This window comes from Condylura cristata, unplaced genomic scaffold (genome assembly GCF_000260355.1).
Source record: "Condylura cristata isolate star-nosed mole 26May11 unplaced genomic scaffold, ConCri1.0 scaffold00017, whole genome shotgun sequence".
In the NCBI taxonomy this organism is placed as follows: domain Eukaryota; kingdom Metazoa; phylum Chordata; class Mammalia; order Eulipotyphla; family Talpidae; genus Condylura; species Condylura cristata.
The window spans coordinates 12,137,541-12,145,614 of record NW_004567118.1 but is presented as its reverse complement, the minus strand read 5'-3'; the positions used below and the strand labels follow the sequence as shown (position 1 = coordinate 12,145,614).

The 8,074-nt window shown below is 42.4% G+C and overlaps 1 pseudogene; it reads left to right on the top strand.

Annotated features, from left to right (window-relative positions):
- The first annotated feature begins 7,120 nt into the window (after window positions 1–7,120).
- LOC101634245 lies at window positions 7,121–7,721 on the top strand (annotated as a pseudogene).
- Window positions 7,722–8,074: the final 353 nt, after the last annotated feature.

Here is an 8,074-nt window from a genome sequence, read left to right as displayed (position 1 = left end):
GCTCCGCCAACATCCCGCCGCCGCCGCCGCCCGGAGAGGGCCTCGCTCGAGCTCTCGCGAGATGAGCAGTGGGGTCCTGGAGCTGGGGACTCGGTCCTGGCTCCCACACTCTGCCGGCGCAAACCCGAGGCGGCCCCTGTGACCGCGGCGCTGGACGGTGGCGAAGGCAGGCCCTGTGCCTTCCTCAGCACCCAGCCCCCGGGGAGAGACAGGAGACGGTGAGGCGCAGGGCCCCCCCTTTGCTTCCTCAGAAGCTTCTTTCCATTGTAATGCACAGTTAGATGAACGTTAATAATTGCACAATAATAGCTGTATGTTGGGAGTACAGAGCACCACTCAAGCGCGACTTTCTTGTCCTTCTTTTTTACAACCCGGGAAAACGAAACACACTCTTCCCCTAAATGGGTAGGAGCTCTGGAATGAGTGCAGTGGAAAAGAGTCGTAAGCCACTCACTCCGCACGCATTTGGAGAAATTAATTGCCCCCAGACAAGTGGGCGGAATGCCGCCCCGGCAAGAAAGGGTATAAATGAATCTCAACTGCGCGGTGTGGTGGGTGTCGTGAAGAAACAAATAGGAAACCAAAATAAGAAAGAAATGGTTTGCAAAGGCCTATTTAAAGTTGAAATTTAAACTGCAAGCTATTGCATGAGAAGTCAGTCTTGCAAAGTGTACATGAATGAGTTTAGGGCTCGGGAGTGTTCCCAACAGGCGTGACAACACAGGAGGCAAAAACATCTTCTGGTGAACTGAAAGATCGGTGTGGATGGAATAATGGGGGGGAAGAAGAGGGAACCAGGAGTGTGAAAGGGGGTTGGATACTGGAGAGATTTAAGGGGGCAGTTAGGGAACTGAACATCCTTATAACCATAGTAAAACCTGATTTTAATTCTACTGTGTTCAGCCCCAAAGCCAGGCATACTTCCAGTTCAGAGCCTTCACATTTACTATTCTCTCCAACTGGAATGGTCTGTGGAGCTCACTCTCTCACCTCTCAAGACCTTTGCTCAACGTTCACTTATTCTCAATGAAGCCTTCTTAAAATTGTAATTACACGCACACTTTCCTGTCTCTCACCACTTCTTTACTTTTCTTCATGGCACTTATCTCTCTCCTTACTATAAATCCTTGCTTAATGTTGTCAATAGGTTCTTGGAAAGGTAACTATAAGTGAAATGACTATAATAAAACCATGTCCTCAAATGATGTCTTTTAATTCATGTCAGTAAAAAAAATTTCCTTTTCCTCATTAATGTTCTAACAAAATTATATTGAATGAAATGGACATTATTTGAGGGTCTGCTGTATATACTTTATTTCATGAGTGAAGGAATTTTTGAGGGCTGGTATATTAAGGGCTCTCAGTAAAAATGCCTGTAGTGGATGAAAAGGAAACCACTGAAGATGGTTATATGGAGAGTGACACAATATAATTTCTGTTTTTAAAAGCAAGCTGTAACTGCTGTAGAAAAAATGGATTAGATGAAGACCAGCGCAGAAGCATGGAGCTGCTGCTACAGTATCCAGGTGAGAAATGACCTGAGCTAAAAGTCATGGCACAGGAGAAGAGACTGTTTTGGACTCAAGGTGTGTTTTAGAAGTAGTTAGCAGCAAGTCTCATTCATATTATGGGCGTAAGAAGAGTTCACCCCCTCACCACTCAATCAAGGATGCTTCCGTTATCTACTTGAGTTATTGTGTGAACTGAGCTACAGTTATGGAGATGGAGGGAAACAGGAGCAAATAATTATTTGTTTCATTTTTGGAACCATATAGTTTGTAGTGTTTTTGTGATATCCAAGTACAAATAGAAAGTAAGTTGGATACTTAAGTTTGAAGCTTAGAAGAGTGGTCTGGGTGGGAAATACAGCTTGAAAATCCTGTGAAAAGAATTTGTGATCTATGAAGAAAATAGATTACCTTAGTAGACTATAGTCTCATCTTGAAATGGACAAAACTATGTTTATGGGATTTTAACCTAGGATGCATAAATTGACTTCAAGGATATTCACAAATCCTCTGAAATTTCTTTTTTTTTTTTTTTTTAAGATTATTTATGCATACAAGAACTGGGGTGGAGGCCAGAGGGGTGGGTTTGGGGTGGGGGAAGGGATTGAGAGGATTCACAAAGTGAATCTTCACAAAGTGGAGAACAGAACAGGCAGATTGACTGAAATACACTGCTGGGGGGTGGGGTGTCTTTGTCAGGAGAGGTCTGCCTTGCTATGTGGGTGAGCTCCTGGCCAGGGATGGAATTTGTGATGTGGAGGCTGCTGATAGCTTCATAGTGTCTGCAGGGAAGAATAAATAATCTACTGCCCGGAAAGTCAATGAAAAAAATTGAGGGATTGCAATACTAATGACTAATACTTAATGAGTTCTTAATACTTGGCACTATGCAAAGTACTTTATCCTAATTCTCTACCAACTTCAAAAACTAGATATTCTTGCTATACTGTATTTCCATTTTATGCACTTTAGTCACATAACAGCAGAGCTAGGTTTTAACCTAAACAATCTGATGGAGCTCATGGACGGCCAACTCACTGGACTTCTGCTGGACAGAGTCAGAGATCCATGGTGCAGTTTTATACCTGAACTGTCTGCTATAAATTGTACAATGCCCTATCCCACCTAAATATGTTGAAGTCCTACTACCAAATACCCCCAAATGTGATCTTATTTGGAAATAGGGCTATTATAGATATAATTAATTAAAATGAGGTCCTACTAGAGTTGATTGGGCCCCTAATTCAATATAATTCATGTCCTTAAAAGAAGATGGCCATGTGATGACAAAAACAGGGAGAAACCTGTGTAGACACAGGATTGGAGCTATGTATTGATAAGCCAAGAAATGTCGAAGATTGCCCTCAAACCACCAGAAATGGAAGAAGCAAGGAAGGTCTCCTCTACAGCCTTCAGAGGCTTCAGCGGCTTCAGCAGTTATACTGCTTTTATCTTTCTCCAGAACTGTAACAATAGGGTGCTGTCTTTGTTATTGCAACTCTCAGAAACTGATACACTGTCCTTTCTTGTACCCTTGATGCCAGATGATACAAGCAAATATGGAATCATTTGGCATGTGAGAAAAGGAGGCTGTCCTTTTCCTTCCAACTGGACCCTAAGTGCCATGGTCTCACAGACAGAGCACCCAAGTGACTGACTATGCAGCCTCAAATAGGCACCTCCCTGGCTCTGGCATCACCACTATTACATACTTTTGGAAGGATTTTCCAGTTAAATATTTAAGATCTTAATTCTGGCATCTGGTAGGGTTATGGCTAGCCATTTCCCAGAGCCTTCTCCACTCTTCCCACCTTCTTCTAGTTCAGTTTAGAAGTGGAACCTAAGAAAGCTACTTCAAGTGGGTGAAGTTCTATCTAAGCTAGGTTAGGTCTTTCAACTACAGCCAAGCTCATGCATCTAGAGAAGGAATTAAATCATCAGAAATTTACCTGCCTTATTTTATTTCAGGGGAGGTATCTTTTTCTGGATCATTAGTTGGGATCCCTCCAAGAGGCCACTAACTGTGCTGAGTGCCTGTGATGGGTATTTGAATTTTTTGGACTGCATAAGAAAAGTGCACTAGGCCTCAGTGGTGAGGTTTATAATCTGTCATTGCAGTGCTGACTTTTTAAAAAGATAATTATTTATGCATACAAGAACTGGGTACAGGCCAGAGGTGTGGGAGTGAGAGGATTCATTAGAGAAAGAATGGGGAATAGAACAGGCAGATCTAATGAAATACACTGCTTGGTGGGGGGCGGGCTAGGAGGGGAAGAAAGAGGGACTTAACTCTTGCTGCAGTGGCTGTAGTAGCTTCATAGTGCTGAGACTTAACCCCTTGCACTACTGGGGAGGCCCAGCAATGCTAATTTAGTTAGTTTGCATACTGTACACCATTGCAGTCAGGAAGACCTGTAACCTCAATATCCAGAAGTCTCAAATAACTGCAGGGAAATAGAAACTTCCCAGAGGATGAGATCAAGGAAACACTGCACCCAAATTTTCCATTACCCCCCCCCAACCTCTACATACCCCCTACCAACTCTGGAACCATTTTCTTATTCTATTCTAAAACCTGGCAAGTTTCTTAATAACCTCTGTCCTCAGTCAGCACTACAGTTTCCCACAGACTAATATTTTCTACACAGGACTGCCACTAGCCTATACAGTAGCACTGTGCAAGTTAGGCAAGAAGTGCCCTCTCCTGAGATGGCATAGCCACGTGCCAGACTCCATAGTGAGCTGAGTGCAATCATACAGCCTGGATTGCAGCCACCACCTGCCCTTGGGCTGGATATCCTCATACAGAACACAATGTACACGACCCTCCATGCTACTTGTGCAGTTGGGAGTGCGTCTCAACAAAGCCAGGGCTGTTCTACCATGACTCAGCCCTCTGGGGGTCCATACCCACTGCAATGGCTTCACTCATTTCATTATTGCTAAAGCCTATTGCCTTGCTCCACACAGGTACTTTAGAAGTCCTGGTGACCTCAAGTAAAGGTTACCTAGCATCTCAATATGCTCATCTATAAAATATGGGTAGTTATAGGATCTACTTCATGGGGGTATTATGAAAGGGTAAATGAGATCACCCATATAAAATACTTTGTATAGTACTGAGCAAAAGCTACTATTCCAACTCAAGTGTTTTACTCAATCAAGAGCAAATAAGATTCATTCAATGAATATGTATTAAGTAAGTATTTTGTGCCAGGCTTCATGTATGATGTTGTGGTTACCAAGGTGAACAACCCAAATCTGGCAGGGAAGGCAGACATGTACATATATAAAAGCTGTGTGCAGTGGGATCAGTGCTTGAGGGAAGCAGCTAGGATGAGAGCTGGTAAATGTCATTGAGTTTCATTCTCTTTGTGTTAGGGTGAGGGAAGACTGAATATATCACTGCTACTTTTTCTGCATTGGGCAGTCACCAAAATATATTGCTTCAGGTATTTTATTGTTGCATACCAAACCAGCCCAAGACTGAAATGACCTAACAACAACTGATTGTGAACTCATCAGTATGGTTTGTTTGTGCTCCACATGTTATTGGAGGATACAGGAAATTGGCATAACTCCCCCATCCAGTGTCTTTGTTGCAATGACTGAAACAGCTCAGCTGGCTAGGCATTTGATTCTCCCTCCAGTGATATCTCCAGCATGGAAGCTGGACCTCTCTATACAGTGGCTTTGGATTCTAAGAGTGTGAAAACTGAAGCTGCCTTAAGACCTAGACTGAGACCCAGGAGACGTCTCTTATGCTACATTCTGTTGGTCAAAAGAAGTCATCAGGAAAACCCAGAGTCAAGGGGAACATCAATAGATCTATAGGTGGGAGAAGAGGCAGAGAATTAAGATCTTTAATCTACAACATCTATTACATTCCATTTTATAGTCAACTTATGACTTAATCGGTAAGATTCTGTGGTTGTTTTAGAAATCAGTGGTGTGAAACGTAATGTATAGTAGTAGTAAAATACAGGGTCCAAATCATCCTTTTAGTACTAACTTGCTGGATATCCATTGGGCAGATTATTAAGCCTCTCTTCCCTTTCTTTCCTCTCCTATAAATCCGGGCAGTAAGACCTAACATCCCAAGGTTATTTTGAGAATCTGACAGAATGCAAGGAAAGCTCTGGCACATGGTAGATAAGATTGTTGAAACAGGCTGTAATGCTGGTTTTTTTTTTTTTTTGTCAGTTTCTTGCCTTCTTCAGAAAGGTAATATGACTGGTAGATTTGGAGTCATTTCTCCTGTCTGTCATGGGAACTCCCACAGACCTCTGCTATTGCCCACCCCCTGAAAACCTCAGCAGTTATCCATGATGTTGAGGCATGGCTTTGTGAATCGGTTCAGTCTTTTAGAAAACAATTTAGTAATCATTAACAAGAGTCATAAAAAACGTTTTTATCCTTTGACCCAGTAACCAGATTTCCAGAAAATTATCTCAAGGGAATTAATTCAAAAGAAAAGCAAAATCCATATACATCAAGTTCGTTATCACGTTTTCTCTAAAGCCACTGAAAACAGAAACAGCTTAAATGTCTAATATTATAAGGCAATGATTAGCTAAATTCTGATGCAAATAAACACTTGATAAAATATGCAATTCCTAAAATCACAATTATCAACATGAAAAAAAAATTTAAGTAAAATAAGAGATAGATTTGGAATTCAAAAAATGTTTCTACATGAATCAGGACTAGAGAGACAAACACATGAAACATTTCCTTGGGAAATGGATTTGAAGTTGATTTTTAAAAAATAGTCTTGGCCCTCCCTGGTGGCGCAGCAGGTTAAAGCACAGCACTGAGAATCTAAAGCCGCTTCCGCATGAGTTCGATTCCCGCCTGCCCCGGAGGTGACCACATGGCGTGGCAGACCTCTCCTGGCCCGCCCGCTGCTCCCCTCAGCAGTGTACTTATTCTATCTGCCTGTTCTGTTCCCCACTCTGTCTCTGGTGAAGCCTCTCACCCTCCGCATCTCTGGCCTGTACCCCAGTTCTGTATGCATAAATAAATAAATCTTTAAAAAAATAGTCTTTACTGTTATTTTAAATCAAAGCAGAAAGTTTTAGGAAAAATCATATTGAAAAATGATCTATTGAGAAAGAAAGGTCATATAATAAATGCAGAATAAATTGCAGAGTTTTTTTAAAAGACTACTGGCTTAAGCTTTTGCCCAGAAATTTTAATTCAGAGGGTCCCAAATAGGGCCCAGTTATTTATATTTTTTTATAGAGTTCCACAAATGATTTTGATGTATGCAAAGGTGAGTCCCAATGAGATAGACACTCATCCTTCCTTTCAAATGATCTAGTAAATGCTATCTCTGATAAGAAATAGCAATATAAGGAAATCCTACATAATTAGAAGTCTTTTCATTAAGTAAGATAATGTTCTGGGCAAACTTGCTGGCAAACAGGTAAACAGGTAAATCTTGCAAGGTGAGCTTGGCCTGGTGCAGTGTTAGAACCAGAAGCCCTGCTGTGCCTGGAAGTTCCTGGGGATAGAGACAGAGATGGGTCACAGAGCACAGGGACAGCTGCATCCAGGTCACCCAAAAAGGTGGCCAGCTGGCAGGCAGGGAAGGTGGGGATGCTGGGTGCATGGACAGGAAGAGACCAGGGCAGCAGAAAGGTCATTCTTCATCCCTCTACACGAATGCCTTCCTGGCTGGGAAAGAAGAAATAAGGAAAATAACAGATTCGGCTAACATGTACACCCTTAAAAGAGAACTGGGTGAAGATATTTACTCCTGTTGCAAACATTTGGGACTTCAGATACATTTTAACTTCAAATTGAGAAATGTAGAAATCAGGACTTGTAAAAGACCCAAGGATGTCAGTCAGCCCTTTGACAAAGCAGCTGATTCTGTGAAAGCCTTTGTTCTCGGGTTTCAGGTGGAGGACGGCTCTGGGCCTCATTTGGTTGGATGACCGCCTCCTGTAGTCTTCTGAAATTACAGATGTGAAGTCCCTAAAGGGGACCACCTGTCCAGGGTGATAGGCAGAATCTATGGGAAAGGAGGAAAAGCCATATTCACCATAGAGAATGTAGCAAAGATGCAGTTTTTTGTTTTTTTTTACAGAAGTGAAAGTCACATCTTTGGCTTTTTCCAAAACATCAAGGTGCAAACTCTTCATGGGAAATCCTCCATCAGAGGTTTATGGCAGTTTTCAAGCTGTGTCTAGCAGAGCAGGAGATTAGTTCTGATTTCAAATCAGACTTCTTACCGCTGTGTTTTTTTTAACTAGTGTTTCCTTTTCTTTTAAGATTTATTTATTTATGTATACAAGAGCTGGGGTACAGGCCAGAGGTGGAGGGGGAGGTGGGCAGAAGATTCACCAGAGACAGAGTGGGGAGCAGAACAGGCAGATGGACTGAAATACACTGCTGAGGGAGCAGCAGGAGACACAGGAGAGGTCTGCTGCGCCATGTGGGTCGGCTCCCTGGCTGGGGATTGAACTTGTTTTGTAGTGGCTGTGGGTAGCTCCATGGTGCTGCAATTTAACCCCTTGCACCACCAGTGAGGCCCAAACCTTCTTATCTTAGTTTGGACT